The sequence below is a fragment of the Pseudochaenichthys georgianus genome, chromosome 1 (genome assembly GCF_902827115.2).
Source record: "Pseudochaenichthys georgianus chromosome 1, fPseGeo1.2, whole genome shotgun sequence".
Lineage (NCBI taxonomy): Eukaryota > Metazoa > Chordata > Actinopteri > Perciformes > Channichthyidae > Pseudochaenichthys > Pseudochaenichthys georgianus.
The window spans coordinates 232,474-250,573 of record NC_047503.1 but is presented as its reverse complement, the minus strand read 5'-3'; the positions used below and the strand labels follow the sequence as shown (position 1 = coordinate 250,573).

General features: G+C 40.3%; 1 long non-coding RNA gene across 1 annotated transcript; it reads left to right on the top strand.

Moving 5' to 3' along the window:
- Nucleotides 1-15,091: 15,091 nt before the first annotated feature.
- Nucleotides 15,092-15,972, top strand: LOC139434340 (uncharacterized). Its single transcript, XR_011643695.1, has 3 exons — nucleotides 15,092-15,152; nucleotides 15,409-15,572; nucleotides 15,949-15,972. It is a non-coding gene; the product is annotated as an uncharacterized lncRNA (long non-coding RNA).
- Nucleotides 15,973-18,100: the final 2,128 nt, after the last annotated feature.

Here is an 18,100-nt window from a genome sequence, read left to right as displayed (position 1 = left end):
TTATATAAATCCATCAGAAGCTGGGATTTAGAGCACTTTTAAACCTTTAGGAACAGTCCACCATAACAACTTCTTATGACAGTGGAGGGAGACCAAAATATGTCAAAAAAAGTGTCCTTGTCGGCTGAGTCATCGTGCTCGTCCTCCTCCGACGCGTAAGCCAACAAGGGCATTTGGTACGAAGGGGAAGGGGCAGCTTCTCCCTCAAAAAATGGGTTATTAAAACAAAGTTCCTCAAAAAATGGGTTATTAAAACAAAGTTCCACAAAAAATGGGGTATTAAAACAAAGTTCCACACCGGCTATATCAACCTGTTTCAGCGGAGAGTGGAGTCCCCTGTGCCGTCTTGGCTTGCCGTGTCTTTGTCCCCCCAGCCCGCTGATGGCAGCTTCCGGGTCGATGCTGGAGAGATGTCTTCCCGATCCTCCTCCTCCGGCCCGCTGATGACGCCTCCCGGGTCGACTGCTGGAGAGATGTCCTCCCGATCCACCTCCTCCGGTCCGCTGATGGCGCCTTCTGGGTCGACTGCTGGAGAGATGTCCTCCCGATCCTCCTCCTCCGGTCCGCTGATGGCGCCTTCTGGGTCGACTCCTAGACGAGAGCCAGGTCCGTCCTGATGTCGTACAAGGTCCTAGCCGGAGGATTCCCGCCGCACACTGGCTCCAGTGGTACCAGCTGTCCCCCTTTCCTCCTAGGCGGACGGCATGAGAGGTCCGCTGGGTCACTCTGTAGAGGCCGGAGAACCTGGGGTTGAGCCACTTGGGCCTGATGACCTTCAGCCAGACGAACTCCGCTGTGTCGGCCTCCTGGGTCCCCCTTTGGCGTCAGCAACTGTGTGGAGAAATCTGATACAAATCCCTCAAGCCTACGCTCAGGGCTCCTGGGCCCTCAGCTGTTTGACCCACCACTGCGTAGGCCGCTTGGAGCCTGTTGGTGGGGTGTCTTAAAACAACAGCCGTCTGTGAACAGGTTTTCTAAATTAATTGTAGACCTCTTATCTGCCAGTGCAGCTTCAGAATCTTAATACTTGGACTATTAGGTGAACTAAATAACATATTTCAATAGCTCTGAATTTCTGACAAGCATCTGTGTTATTCTTAAATGAAATCCTTAAGATCCTATTTAAAATCTAAATATAATATGAACTGCTATTGTTTCTGGTAAAGAAACACACCTATGTTATGGATTTAAAAACAACCAAAATCAAGATACTGACAAAGTAAATGATTTCCTGGTGATACTGCTTCTTCCTGTCAGTGCTTAGATATTATCACGCTGAAAAAATTAATACATAATTCCAACATACTGTCATCAAATGTCTTTCTATTATGAATTTAGATGAAATGGCTATCCCCATAATGACCTAAACAATAAAGTCTATGGCTTTTACTTCATTACCAGGCTAGTTACATGATGTTGTCTAAATAAAATTATGTCTGATTACATTACTATGTTTTAGCTTAAAGGTGGGGTAGGTAAGTTTCAGAAACTGGCTCGAGATACACTTTTTGTTATATTCCATGGAATGCTCTTAACATCCCGATAGCAATGAATATCTTAAGTGCTTTGACAAAAAATCTATACAAAAATTTCATCTGTAGAAGCCGTAATACTGTAAAAAGTACAACTTGGCCTACCTGCCTGTCAGCCTTCCATCGGGGCACAAACTTATCTCGTGCCCTCATTGGTCATGTGCGCGTTCGTGTGTGTTGGAGGAGGGGCTCGATAAGGAAGTGGCAGATTTTCTCCGGTTGTGTATTTTGAAATTCTAGCGATCTCGAGCCGGTTTCTCAAACTTACCTACCCCACCTTTAACTGTAATATGTTCTTTCTACATTTCAAACCTCAGTCACTTTAATACCTGTTGAAATATTACAAAATGGTTTCATCATCACAGGTCAACTTCTTCAGTATTCCATTCTGGAATTACATCTCTCACAGTAGCCCCTTGGCCACTGATTATGCATCTGTGTTACCTGTTATAACTGGTAAAAGTATATGGCGTTCCACTAAACTTGAAGAATCTCGTTTAATTTGGCATATTACTCTCAATGAATATAAGAAAGCACTGCGTAAAGCGAGAGCAGCCTACTACTCTTCATTAATAGATGAGAATAAGAATAATGCAAGATTTCTTTTCAGCACTTTATCCAGGCTGACAGAGAGCCACAGCTCGATTGAGCCTTCTATTCCCATAGCACTCAGTAGTAATAATTGTATGTGCTTTTTTAACGATAAAATTGTTACTCTTAGAAACAAAATTAATGACCTCTTGCCTTTGACCAGTATAGTGTTATCAACAGCTCCCGGAAACGTAAGTTCTAATATTACACTAGATAGTAAACTAGAATGCTTTTCAGCCATAAACCTTGAACAATTACATTCAATGATTCTCTCTTCTAAACCATCAACGTGCATGTTAGACCCAATTCCAACTAAGCTGTTGAAGGAAGTTTTTCCATTAATTAGCACTTCTTTATTAAATATTATGAATATGTCTTTATTATCAGGCTATGTTCCACAATCATTCAAAGTAGCAGTGATAAAACCGCTTCTTAAAAAGCACAACCTCGATCCAGAGGTTTTAGCCAACTATAGACCTATTTCTAATCTTCCGTTCCTCTCAAAAATTCTTGAGAAAGCGGTCGCAAAACAGTTGTGTGATTACTTAAAAACAATGATTTATTTGAAGATTTTCAGTCTGGCTTTAGAACACATCATAGCACAGAGACAGCTCTGGTTAAAGTCACAAATGACATTCTAATAGCCTCAGACAAGGGACTTGTCTCTATTCTTGTTTTGCTCGATCTCAGTGCTGCATTTGATACTATCGACCATGATATCCTATTGCAAAGACTAGAGCACTTAGTTGGCATACAGGGAACTGCTTTAGGCTGGTTTAGGTCCTATCTATCTGAACGCTCTCAGTTTGTACGTGTTAACGATGAATCTTCCACGCAAACCAAAGTTAGCCATGGAGTGCCACAGGGCTCAGTGCTCGGACCTATTTTGTTCACATTATATATGCTTCCGTTAGGCAATATTATAAGGAATCATTCTGTAAACTTTCATTGTTATGCGGATGATACTCAACTATATTTATCAATCAAGCCTGATGAAATTAATCATCTAAATAAAATTCAAGACTGCCTTAAGGACTTAAAAACGTGGATGACCTTAAACTTTTTGATGTTAAACACGACCAAAACTGAAGTTATTGTACTTGGCCCGAAGAATCTACGAAACAAATTATCTAAACATATACTAACTATGGATGGCATTAATTTGGCCTCCAGTGAGACTGTAAGGAATCTTGGTGTTATATTTGATCAGGATTTATCCTTTAACGCCCACATCAAATCAATTTCAAGGACCGCCTACTTCCATCTACGTAACATTGCAAAAATCAGGCATATCTTGCCTCAAAACGATGCAGATAAACTAGTCCATGCATTTGTTACTTCTAGGCTGGATTATTGTAACTCTTTATTATCAGGGAATACCAAGAAGTCAGTCAAGTCGCTTCAGCTGATTCAAAATGCTGCGGCTCGTGTACTAACCAGAGTTAGGAAAAGGGACCACATTACTCCTGTTCTGGCTGCCTTACACTGGCTCCCTATAGAACACAGGATAGAATTTAAAATTCTTCTTCTCGCCTACAAAGCCCTTAATGGGCAGGCGCCATCTTACCTTAAAGAACTCTTTATACCCTACTGTCCTACTAGGGCATTGCGTTCCAAGAATGCAGGGTTGTTGGTTGTTCCTAGAATCTTTAAAAGTACAATGGGAGCCAGAGCCTTTTCTTATCAAGCTCCACATTTGTGGAATCAGCTTCCAGTTTGTGTTCGGGCGGCAGACACCCTATCCGTTTTTAAAAGTGCGCTTAAGACCTTCCTTTTTGATAAAGCTTATAGTTAGGGCTGATTAGATTCAGCCCCTAGTTTTGCTGATATATGCTTAGTTTGTCGGGGGACATCTTACTTCTTCCTTCTCTCTGTCTATACCTGTGTACTCTCATGTTCCGATTAACCCAGCTTCCCCAAATGTCTTCTATATACGCTGGGATCCGGAGTCATGGATGATCCTGCAGTCCTTTGTCCTGGATCGCGAGCCTTGGATCGCGAGTCCTGGCTGTGGTCCTGGATCATCGGTCATGGATGGATATCCTCGTGGATTCATCTTCCTATTATACACACATGCATTTCCAAACATTTGAACTACCTATGTTGCAAATGTATTATCTTTTCAATTTACACACGGCATCTCTTGCACGTCTGTCCGTCCTGGGAGAGGGATCCCTCCTCTGTTGCTCTCCCTGAGGTTTCTCCCATTTTTCCCTTTAAACTGGGTTTTCTTCGGAAGTTTTTCCTTGTACGATGTGAGGGTCTAAGGACAGAGGGTGTCGTATTGTCATACTGATATTCTGTACACACTGTGAAGACCACTGAGACAAATGTAACATTTGTGATATTGGGCTATATAAATAAACATTGATTGATTGATTGATTATAACTCAATCAATATTAGAAACATGTCAACATCCATCAAACAGTATCTTATCCCCAGATATGGAGCAGGTTAATTCTAAAACTGTCAATCAATGGTCAGATTGAAAAATGTAGATTGTGAATTTACACTCCCCCTTTTTACACATGAACTCATGTGTAACACAATCCCGTATGGGAAGAAAACCTTCAGGTAATAATGGATTATAAGAAACAGGGTTCCTACGGGTGCTTGAAATCCTTGAAAATGCTTGAAATTTGATGTGGTGTTTTCAAGGTTGGGAAAGTGCTTGAATTTTGGGAATGGTGCTTGAAAATGAGATAAAGTGCTTGGAAATGTAAATGCTTTACTTTTACAATAAATTGCTGTCTGACTGAATAGTTCGCTTTTTAGATTAAAAGAAAATAATTGCTTTGCTCTACATAAAACAGCTCCGCTGCGGCCTTCCCGCGCTATGCGCGCGACCTGCAAGTGTTTGTGTTACGTGTGACCTATGCATTCTGATGAGAGTGATAGATGACTGTGTGCCAGGATGTTGCCGTTTCAACGAGCGTTGGCTAGCAGAAGACAACTACAAACCATGGCTAAGACGAGGGTCAAGCCCACGAGTAGCCTCCTGCAAAGTTTGCAAAAATAACGATGCGAGAGTCTGCGCTGACGAGCCACATGAAAAGTACGCCGCAGTAGAGCATTTTAGATTAGGCTGACGTTGCATGTTTCGTTTGTTTAAGCTAACGTTAGCAAGCTGAATAGCGAACTCGATTGAGGGATAATAATAATTGCAGGGGACAATCATTTCAGAGGAGCGTATCTATGTTATGTGCGTTACAGTCGCTATCCTGTGGTGTTCAGAGGATGAAGCACTCACGGCATTTCGTGTTAGAGTCACGAAATATAATCTATTGATTCGACACAGAGCGATTTTGAAAGCAATGTATTTCTACTGGTAGTATGTTTCGTGCCTAAACCAAATGTGACTTGCTCTATCGAAATCAGTCACATTGACCCGAAGACACATTTTCGTTTGTATTACTGGTCTGCGGGAAGCTCACGAGTGTGTTTGTGTATTTTTGCGTTTGTGTACCGGGGAAACACTCACAAGAAACACCGGCGGCTTATGCCTGCTGTGACGTTACATTAGTCCGTTCTCTGCTTGTAATTATGCCGAAGCCTCAAAGTTGTATTTATCATCTGAATTTGCCGAAACAAGTTTAATATTCTGAAAGCCAATACTTTGTTTATTTGAAAACAGATGAAAACAAACTGTCTTTTATATAAAATGTAAGTATTATACAAGTAAAACTACATTTTGCTTTAATGCCATGTAATTGTAGAATGAACAGTCTTCCTTTGAAGATGTATAAGTCAGGTGTCTTGAGTAGCATTACCTACAAATCATTGTACACATTAGTACATATGATTTTCCACTTGTTACCATTGTGAGTCTATTTTTATGCAGCTCTGCGTGATTTTGTGGCTACAATTCAGGCTAATACACTACCAGAGGTGGAATAAGTACTCAGATATTGTACTTGAGTAAAAGTACAAGTACTCAGATCTTGTAGTGCAATTATAAGTACTCAGATGTTGTGCTTGAGTAAACGTAGAAGTACTCAGATCTTGTACTTGAGTAAAAGTAGAAGTACTCAGATCTTGTACTTGAGTAAAAGTAGAAGTACTCAGATCTTGTACTTGAGTAAAAGTAGAAGTACCAGAGTGTAGGAATACTCTGTTACAGTAAAGTCCTGCATTCAAAATGTTCCTCAAGTAGAAAAGTATTCTCATCAAAATATAGTGAAAGTAGCGACAGTAAAAGTAGTCGTTGTGCAGATTGGTCCATTTCAGAATAATATATCTGATATGTTTTATAATGATTGATCATTAAAGTGTTCTCAAAGCTGGTAAAGGTGCAGCTAGTTTGAATGACTTTGTATACTGCAGGGTAGCTTGTGAATTTACTCCAGGTGGAACTAAAGTCTGATTCAACACTTGATTATATTTCACATCATTCATCCAGATCTGTGAAGTAACTAAAGGTATTAAATACATGTAGTGGAGTAAAAGTACACCATGTACCTCTGACTTATGTTTACTGCCAACCTAAAAGTACCTCAACAATAGTAATCAACAGTGTTGGGCAAGTTACTTCCAAAATGTAATATATTACATATTACTTATTACTCTCTTTTGAAAGTAATAAGTTACATTACAGAATTACTGTCTCTGAAATGTAATGAGTTACACTACTTTAGTTACTTTTCTAGTTACTTTCACCAAAATAACCACAAAAGAATGGCTAGGTATTTTAAATGCTGAAATGTAGTTTAGTGCAGCTCATTATACATCCAGTGAAGGGTGATGTGGTATAGCATAACAGCTGTGTAGGCCCTTAAGGCTACTAACAACTTGCATTACACGGGTTAGTTGAATACTCGATTCTGATTGTAAATTCTTAACATGTGACACGTTGTTAATACAGTACAGACCACTGTCAAGGACTACAATGAAGGTTGCTAAGGAGGATCAAGAAAGAGAAAGGAAAAGAGGTTAAAAGACGGAGCGCTGGACGTCAGATAAATCACCAGAAGAAGGCAGACAGGAAGTAAACACTAACAGGACACGGAATGGGCTCTGTAGTGTGTTTAGTATATGGCCGTGTACAGGCCCGGCTCCAGAGAAAAATTACTCAGGGTGCCTCTGAGGTTACAGGGGGCAGCAGCAGTAGTGGCCGGCAACAGCAATGGAAATAGCATTGATGTCCCAATGAACAGATTATGGCATTTGTTATGTTTTGAAACCAAGCAAGTGAGAACATTTCAAGTGAGTTAAAAGTGCAATCCTGAAATATTTCATATAGTCCAAAGTGGACTGTGGCAAAGAAAAGCACAAAAGCTTCAAAGCTGTACTGATAAAACAAATGAGAACATTTTGTAAATCAAGGCAAATATTATTTGAACCAGCTCATGGTTTGAAATGGCAAACATTGAAAAGCAAAAGTATTATTAAAACCATGTAGCCTACTAAATCATCACTTTGGTCCCATCATATACTCTGGGAAGAGAATATTTACTGTGCTTGAAAACTGGTATCACATCATCATGTGAGGTTGAATTTGTGACCTGGAGATCATTTCAGCTGCAACATTAGCTTGTTGATAAGCTTGGGATATGAGATCTTTTTGTAGCCATTCGTGGTGAAGGCATCTGTGCTATTGTATGCATTATTTTTGAACCAACATTTCTACAGGCATGGCAGAATATGGCACTATTTTCACATATTCTAGCCCTTGTCTATTTGTATACCACGAGCTGCAAAATGACCACCTAACCCCACTGTACAGGCGGGTACTTGTTTAGATATACCTGGGCAGGCTCTGTTTTGCCGTGGTATCCTGGCTGGCACCTGCGGGCCACAGAGGGGCGGCGGTGTTTCGGGAGATGAAGACTGCTGCTACCGAGGGCGAGGGCGGCGAGTCAGGCGGGAGTAAGCTAGTGTCCACAACGGATGGTAACGTGATGTCCCCATCTGACCTGTTGCTACGGTCTGCAGTAGATTCAGTGTTGCTGGCGTTTAGTGATGGTTGCTTTAACAATTTTCGTATAAATGATTATCCACAGATGTGTGTCACTGTCACTGCTGTGGAAGTACTTTGGAAATGATGCACGCGCAGCGGAGCAGGTCACGCGCACCTGACACAATTTGTTGTTAGTATTTTTCACTCCGTTCTCTTTTTTGAATAGAGGGTGAATAACATTCAACTGCCCCGAAGATCCCGGCGCGAAGCCTGAAGAGTAAACTCCACGGTTTTACTAATCTACCCGCACAATTTGGTCTGTTGTCGGAATGTCTCGCTATGTTAGTACATTGTTAAAAAACAAAACACCATTTAATTTCGGGTTAAAATGTGTTGTAACTGCGTTACTGAGCATTGTAACGGGTAATATATTACCCACATTTCATTAGTAATGCGTTACATTACTTCGTTTACAGCAAAAAGTAATATATTACTGTAACTCCGTTACTTTTGTAACGCGTTACACCCAACACTGGTAATCAATAATGTATTGAAAAGTTATTTGGCTGATTGTTTTATATTGGCTCAGCCAGGTTATATGGGATGCCCAGTCTACGTACAGGTCACTCATTTTGAAATATTAAACTTAGTTTTATTTTCTTTAATTTTTCATCCTCATGTAGAATGCTATCACAAAACACACATTTGGTTGTTTATAGCATAAAGAACATCTGATTTAATGTGAGGTAAGGAAATAATCATTTGAGTATGTGTATATAAATATGTAAAACAGCTGTAAGATGCTTGAAAAGCTTGAAAATGCACCTTGAAAATGCTTGAAAAGTGCTTGAATTTGACTTTGGAAAAGGTGTAAGAACCCTGAAGAAAATACCAAACATCATTCACAAATGTACATCCATCATTTTCCACAGTAAACACTTCAGTGAAATTAAGTGTTTCTCTCCATCATTCAGTCCTAAAAGAAACAGAATCTTCATGTTTTAGTTTGAGTTTCACATTCTGCAAACAGCCACCTCCTGTGGGAATGAAATACCATCAAGTAGATTAGAAACGGGTCACATGTGCGGTTTTCCAAATCTGTGGAATTTTTAGGAAACCTCTCATTTCCCACAGAGCCCCAGAATAATGTGTTAGTCCAAAAGCATGCTTGATTAGTCATTGTTTTAAATCATGCAGTTGCACTGATCACATGCAGAAATACACTCACATTCACACTCACACTGTCAGGTTGTAAAGTCAGGTTTGGTCAGGTTCACCCCAGAGTCAGTCATTGACAGTGCCTTCTCAAGTTACACTGTCGGTCAGGGTCAAAGGTAATTTGATCTCAGTCTTTTTGGCCATGTGTCGTGCTCTGCAGAGACTTTGATATTTCAGCATAGGCCAGTATCCTTTGTCGACAAAAATCCATCATATATGGAGCGCCATCATTTATTAATTCACGATTACAACTATAATTTTCCAGATATCTCTAACTTTTCATTGGGACAGCTGTTTCCCACATTTCCTGCAACTTGGTACAAAACTCATTTCCTTATTGTACTACACCTAATCTATATTAAAATGTCTAATAGATCTAATTCAGAAACTTGTGTACTTAACTATTATCTTGAGTCAAACCATTACTAGGATCTGTGTAGCTCTGCATTTCATAGCTCATTATACTCATTTATCTTCAATTCTGGTCTGCCTAAAAAACAATGTTAAACTCTTTAGCAGTGTGTGGAACCCTGGGTGTCCGAACATGCAACAATTACTCCCTACTTTATCAAGGATTTAAAAACAGAAGTCCATCCGAAAGCCCTCCTATGGTAATAACTATGCCACAATGGTGAAACCAGTACCTCAAATTGAAATACTATATTTTGTTTAGAACTAGCTTTCCCTTCAACATGACCTATATAAAGAAATATTTGTCTGATTTTATTGAGTGGTTACCAAAACTCTCCCTTTGAACTGTAGATAAATACTGTAACAACCTAAAACACTACCCAATTCTCACATGAATAAAAACTCTAAAAGAATAATTTGTAAACCTGATGAAGAGATTGAAGAATCTGTTCTACTCTGTACTCCTAACTCCAAAACACCCACTGCTGAAAGTGTAGTGAATATTTCCATCATGTCTCCCCCTTTATCCCCCAGTACCCTCAGTGTGTGTTAGGATTATTTTCTCCTTTTACTTTAATAGTTTCTTCTTTACTGCTATTTTTAATTTACCAATTGATTGATTAATGGGTAATACAACTTTTTATCTTTACTTATTTATCAAGTCAATTCAATTTCTTTAAATGTGGTTCTTTAAAATACATTAGTAGATACCTTGTGGAGTATTCACAATAACTAATCCTCTCTGTCATATGAAATCCGTTCATCTTTAAGCAGATACTATTTCCTTATTTATCTTTTGTTCATGATAACAATGGTATAACAACCACACGTTTTACCCATAGCTAGTTTCTATGTCAAGATTATTATGTGTGACATAATAATCAGATGTCTTGTTTGCTAAACAAGAATATTAAACTTTAATCTTTTCAGTATTCCAGACCATCGTTTAAACAAGCAGCCTCCTATCTAAACACTAAGCATTAAGGTTTCTACAACCACCCCCTGGGAAACTATTGCACAATTATGCTGTAAAATCATTGCATCATTCCTTCAGAGTCTGAACAATCTGAGACCAGCATGTCTCAAGATCTTGTCATAATGAGCACAGTCAGTGATGCAGCTGTAGTCAGTGGCAGGGTCCCCAAAAAGCTAGAACCGGCCCTGGTCAGTGGGCTTCAAGGAAACTCCCTGGCATTGGGATGAGGGAAGGAATCACTTGGCAGACACACGTTGTCCTCTGGACAGCAGAAATCCCCCAAAACCGCAGTACCTCTTCACACCACTGTTGCCTTGACAACGAGGCACAAGCAAAATGTCAATACCTCCTCAGAGATGCGTTCTTTGCACACTTCTTCTGTTTGCAGTGAGCAACTCTTCACCAACACACTGATTCAGAGAACCCAAAAGGTGGTGCACAACTATCCAATGCTGCTGTAATAACATTCAGCTACTGAGAAAAACTCAATTTAAATCTCTCTCCCAACGAGTTACAAAATAAAACGGCTGAGGTCAGGAATGCTGAAACATGTGAATGTTAAAACAAACTAATGATAGTAGTCTGCCTATTCTTTATTACTTCAGTTCTAAGTTAATAGGCAAAACAAAGACACCCTCCTTAACCACTATAGATTCATCTTTAATCTTCTTAAATTTGAAACCCAAAAGGTATTAATTCTCCACCGTGATCCATTTCTACATCAAAGTCCACATTTATTTCTAAAATATGAAGGATGACGGTTCTCATAAAACACTATTCTCTTTACTCCAGTAAGTCGGATGAGCAAAACAAGGAAACTCTCCCTAACCACTATAGATTAATCTTTTATCTACTTGGTTATTCTATTCATTTTCAATTGTTTATCTAAGTTGTGTTAGAAGCATGGTGAGGTTGTAACAAAATACACAAATAACTGTATTCAATACGCGCCGTATTTGAAAACTGTAATGAATTAAAATCAATGTTTAACGACGTAATATAAGTTAAATATATTATAATATATAAGCTAATTACTGTTTTATTGTGAAGTCATCTCTGGTGAACAGCGGCCTGTGGCTTTTATTTTGAAAGGCCGTTCCGGAAATATACTCCGTAATATGAACAGTGAGTTTGACTTCTAGAAACACGGAAAGTTACGATAACAATCGTTCTAATGCATTAAATAAAGTCATGAAAGAGACAAGGAGGGGAAAAGGCGTGTGGAAGTAAGCAATGAACTGAAAATAATAATAATGATAATAATAATAATTTCAATTTATATAGCGCCTTTCACGAAACCCAAGGACGCTTTACAATGGGAAGTAACAAAAACAAAAAAGTATTAATAATAATACAGATACATAGGCTGAAGAAAACAAAACAGGAACAGGTTGCTGAGTACTGCATATTAGTTGAGGCCAAAGGCCTGAGTGAACAGATGGTGTTTGAGGTGTTTTTTGAAGTTGTCCAGAGTGTCTGCATTCCTGATTGCAGATGGGAGAGAATTCCAGAGGGTGGGGGCTGCAACACTGAAGGCTCTGTTGCCAAATGTTTTCAGCTTGGAGCGCTGGATGGAGAGCAGCCCTTTGTCAGAGGACCGCAGGTGACGAGGGGGGGTGTAGGGCTGAAGGAGGTCAGAGATGTATGGAGGGGCTAGGGAGTGGAGAGATGTGTAAGTTAGCAGGAGGAGTTTGTACTGGATGCATGACTTGACCGGGAGCCAGTGAAGGTGGATGAGGGTAGGGGTGATGTGTTGCCAGGGCTTAGTGTGGGTGAGGAGCCTGGCTGCAGAGTTCTGGACGTACTGGAGCCTGTCCGGGGCTTTGCTGGTGACCCCGAACAGAACTCCATTGCAGTAGTCCAGACGAGAGGAGATGAAGGTATGAATGAATGTTTCTGCAACGGGAGAGGGCCGGAGTCTGGAGATGTTTCGTAGGTGAAATAAAGCGGTTTTGACAGTGGACCTGATGTGGGAGTTGAAGGTGAGGCTAGAGTCCAGAATGACACCCAGGTTGCGAACCTCAGGAGAAGGGTGGATGGAGCCGCCATCGATGGTGAGGAGCAGATCTCCAACCTTTCGGAGCAGTGTTTGCCACCAATCCTCTGTTTTAACGTGATGGCGGACATTGAAAACCGAAGCGGGCATACCCCTGTCATACATACACATTAATAGATTCCTTCTGACTGACAAGCGTTCAAAACCCCTTCTGCTTATCACGTACTACTTTTTGTTTTATTCATAACCTAAAAATACAATTGTGGTGAATAGCTTGCGTTTTCCTACTTTAAACAACCATCAAATGAGAGTCACTATTGTATGATAAATACTACTCCCAAATAACATTTATAATATATATTTCTTACATTGAGTTCGTTATTTCATGTCTAACAAATTCTCCTCTGTCTATGTCTAATCTAGGTGGAATCCACTATTATATTTAATTTGTATAGACATTAATCTTTCTAGGTACGTCATATACTCAGTGAACCACTTTTTACTTTCCCTTAACCTTACTGTATGTAATATAATTTTTTCCTTGAAATATAATTAAGTACAATCCTTAGCTAATGACAAATACCATGAAATTCACAATATAATGCAATGGTACCAATCAGTTCTCAAAACCTCTCATAAAACCATAAAGTAACGTAACTGTATCCTACAAAAACTATGCTAAAAACAACAAATTATAGTTTCTTATTTATTTCAATATATCTACTACATCAAATCACACATTGATCTATTAATTTTCAATGTATTCACTCCAACTTCAGATCACTCGATCTTTCACTCCTTCCATGATTGACTTCGTATCTATTATCTGACTAGGTTGATATGTGTTCACTTGTATTTATTAATATAGGCCTACTGGACAATTCTTGTCGTTACTCTTAAAGGTCACATGTCATGCTTTTCCGATTATTACCCGTCCCCTTGTGTGTTATGAAGGTTTTTCTGCATGTAAACGGTCTGCAGAGTCAAAACCCTCAAAGTACACCCTGTAGCGAGTAAAACTCTAACACAGAAAATACCTCCCCAAAACGCCTCGTTGGTGAAACGTCATCATCCATTTGATTCTTCCGGGGACATCTGATGTCATGTCGTACCCGAAACGAAATGGACCAATCCGTGGAGCCGTTACGTTACGTCCGCGGAGCCGTTAAGCCCCCGCTGATTGGTCCAAATTGACCAATCCACGGACTTCCTCACACACACACTCAGTGCATGCAGCTCTGCTGATCTCTCCTCCCTGGCTGCAGGCTGATAACAGACAGTTGGGATCGCGGCGAAATTCTCTCTGCAGACCCATTCTCACAGCGTTTATCAACCTTTTTCTTACTCAATATCAAGCCACACTTATTGCTTTTACTTCGGCTGTGACTTTGTGTGTGCTCAGGGTGAGTTTGGCTGTGTTTCGCTGTGTATCGCTAAACAAGGAAACCACACCTCCACGAAGCTCAGCGCGATTCACAACGTCCCGACTGGTCCCGACCAATCGGAGCACACTGGGCTCACAGGGAGGGGGGGGGGGGCAAGACCTGCAACGAGCCGTTTAGTGGAGAGAGTGAATACACATACTTCACAGAGATGCTTTATGAGAAACCAATTTGAGTTTGGAAAATTGCACAGTATAAATCTATTCTAGTAGACCTCAACAATGGAATTATGATCAGTGGAAATGGCCATGACATGGGACCTTTAATGTCCTTATTCTATTTATTTGAATGCCCTGTCCTTAATTCAGACGTGCACACAGCATATGGTTATACACCCTGTCTGATGAAGCTCCCAGCTTCTGCAAACCTTCTCCTGTCACTATGTTTCTGCTCTCTCTTCTCAATTATTACACAGATTCGATGTAAAAAATCACACAGTTTATTACAGAATTTCCCCAGCGAGTCAGCCGTGCAGGACTAGAATACCTCACGGAGACCTCGCTGGTTCACTTTACTTTCTTTAGTGAGTTAAGGTACGGGAATGCACTACCCGACTCTTACAAACACATATGGCGCATTTCCACTGCAGCGGGTAGCCCCGTTTAAGCGTCCTGGACCGTCCTCAAGCGGCCAGGCCAGTTTTTGGTGGCATTTCCATATAGCCTAGTACCGGCTAGCGGGTACTTTTTCTCTCTTTTTCCGGCCCCATAAAATCGTGGTTCTATCAGACCAGGCCAGGGCTGTGACGTCAACACTCGACTGCTGATTGGTCAGAGAGAATCGTCACAAGATCGCGCGCGAGATCATCCCTCGCGTCACATATATATCAAGAAGCAAGCTTGCAGCATTTTGTAAACGGAGGAGCTACAAAAATGGCAACGTCGAAGAAAAGCACACCGTGGTCGACCGAGGAGGTGACGACGTTCCTACATCTCATTGGGGATGATAAAATCCAGCGGGAGCTCGACGGAACAACGCGAAATGTGAAAGTGTTCCAGGATGTCTCTGCACAGATGTCCGAGCGCAGATTTTCGAGGACTTTCCTGCGATGTAGGGAAAACGGAACGGCTTTACTGGAGTCCCTGCAAGGTACGCTCACTTCTAACAAAGAAGTCTATTTATCCTTACATTAATGTTCGACAACCCGTGCTTTTATGGAGCCCCAAAGAGCTACATAGCTAGCTAAGGCAGATAGCCTAGGCAGATAGCCTTAGCTAGAGCTATTGTTTGCTAACACCATATGTGCCATTGTTTACGTTCAGTTTTTCTTTTCTATAGTTGTTGTTGCTATTTAGTATTGTGCTGCAGTAGTTTGTGGAATTAACAAGTCATTTTGCTGTTCTAGATGATTACATTGGGACTCGTGAGGAGGAACATTCCGAACAACGGGTGATGGCAGTGTTCCGTCCACATCGTCATTGAATCCAGAACGGACCCCAGCCGAAGAATCGACACCGACTCAACCACCAACACCGAGTGCCATCACGACACCGCAGCGTGTGGTTCTAGGTAAGAAATAGAAATGGCAAAACGACTGGAATTGTGTTTTTGTTTTTTTTAAACCGTGGATCATCCATCGTCAGTAATTAAAATAAGCTATATCACTGTGTGGAAATGCTCTGTTACAAGTAAAGTCTTAGCTAGTAAGCAGCTAGTACAGTTGTGTGTGACATCCTATCATATACATATATTTATATTCATTATCAACAGGCTGGACATAATGTAATTCACTTTCACAATCATTGTAAACATCTAGGGCCAGCACTTTCTTTAGTTCACCTTACTGTTGGTCTGTTTATACATGTTATTCTTATATCCTTGTGTGACCTGTACCTGTCCTGTGTGTTTTCCTTATTGCTTTCCTTATTATCTTATTGTCACCCAGGCAAGAGGAAACGAGGAGGAGAGGATCGGTCCCAGCAGGAACGGCACCATGACTGGGCAGCCGACGTGGCCCGTCTCCTCCCTGATACTTCAAAAAACCTTAATAGTTATTGTACATATTATATCATTTTTATCTAGTTAATTTTTAAATGCAACATTTGTACTTCCTTGTTTATTTATTTTATTTAAAATGTTCATTTTATATTTACAATTCCATGTATATTTATGCTGGCTGCAATACAGTTTTACATTTTTTATTTGTATTGTTTAATGGCATGCCTTTTTGATACAACATTTGTATTTGTATACTGCCATCAATAAAGTACTTCTTTGACTTATCTTATCTCTTGTTGATAATGAATGGCACCCAACATAAAAAAATCATAAACATACATGAATTTATAAAGCAATAACAAACACCATCAGTTAGGAAAAAGCCCCTTACTTTTAAGAGATTTAAAGCAAGAAATTGAGTTTTCTAGCTTGAGGTCCTACTCTAAAACATTATTACATGTTTATTTTGTAATAGTATTAAGAATACATGATAAATACATAATACATGTAGAAATTGCTCAATTGTAATAACCTCGTTCTACTAGACTCAAACAACACATTCCTTATATATTTCAAAGACAAGAGAACAAAATAAACCTATAACCCATTCAAGCAAGCTTTTAACATGTCTAGAAGAAAGATTGAGGTTATATTTAATATTATTTTATGTTGTGGATACTTTAGTCTCAATTTCAAATATTCAATTCAGATAATATTTGTTTAAAACATTTGACAAACACATGTATATTGAAAAAAAAAAGGATTTATTTATGTTCAATACAATGAATACAATACAATGCTTGCTGTGATCACTTTCCTTCTTGCTGTGATAACAAGCCACACACCAAGAAACAAGTAAACGATCACTTCCACATCCTCCATTGTTGTGTGTGTTTTGTGAGTTGTGTCGCATTGAAGATGACGCCACTGCAGTTTTACCCAGCGTCGCTCCGACCAAAAAGCTGATCGCCCCGCCTACACTGCGTTGCTACCCCAGGTCCTAAACTGTAATGGAAATGCGCCACGGCCTCGGCCGGCCAGCGAGGCAGCCCGAGGCCTGACCGAGGACGCTTAGGGACGCTTAAACGGGGCTACCCCGTTGCAGTGGAAATGCGCCATTAGTGCCTTAGGTACAGGACTGCTCTACCTGACTCTAAGCGCTTTCTTAAATACAACTCGGTGCCTTAGGTCCGGAATGTTCTACCTGACTCTAAGCACTTTTTTAAATATAACTTGGTGCCTTAGCAGTGTTTCCCCTAGGATGGAGTCATAGCAGCGGTGCTAAGGCACGTGGACCCATCATAATGTGAGCGCGGAGCGCGTGGAATTTTGTAGTTTTTGCACGTGCGAAGTGCGCCCCGCCAATTTGTATTTATGTCTCTGCCAGCACAAGAAAGGCTCTTGAGGCCTAGTACCAGGGCCGACAATTTGCTGCCCTAGGCGAGATTTTATATTAATGCTGTCAAAATTATCGCGTTAACGGCGGTAATAATTTGTTTTAATTAATTGCGTTCATTTCATTTCAAACCTTTATTTATACAGATAAAATCCCATTGAGATCATTGATCTCTTTTCCAAGGGAGACCTGCTCAAGTAGTTCCACATGAAACATAAAAACATAAACAGAACAACAAAAGGACATCATACAGCATCATTTACAAAATTATCCACATAAACAGGTACCAATAGCTTCCGATTGAGTAGCATCCAACCGAGCTTTAAAAACATTTAGTGGCACCAGATTGTTCAGTTTCCATTTAATTTGCAGACTATTCCAAGACAGAGGAGCTGCGCATCTAAAAGCTGTCTTCCCTAAGACAGTCCTAGCAGTTGGCACATTACAATTCTCCGTGAGATCAGGGAGCAGATATAAGATGATCCCTAACATGGCTTTGTATATAAAAATGTACCAGTGACTGAGCCTCCGTACAGTTAGTGAAAGCAAACCAGCCCTTGCATACAGGGTACAGTGATGGGTTAATGCTTTACAGTTTGTCACAAATCTCAGTGCACTGTGATACGCAGCATCTAACTTGACCAGGCAATTGGCAGGTGCATTCATATAGACCAGATCCCCATAGTCCAGCACAGGTCAAAAG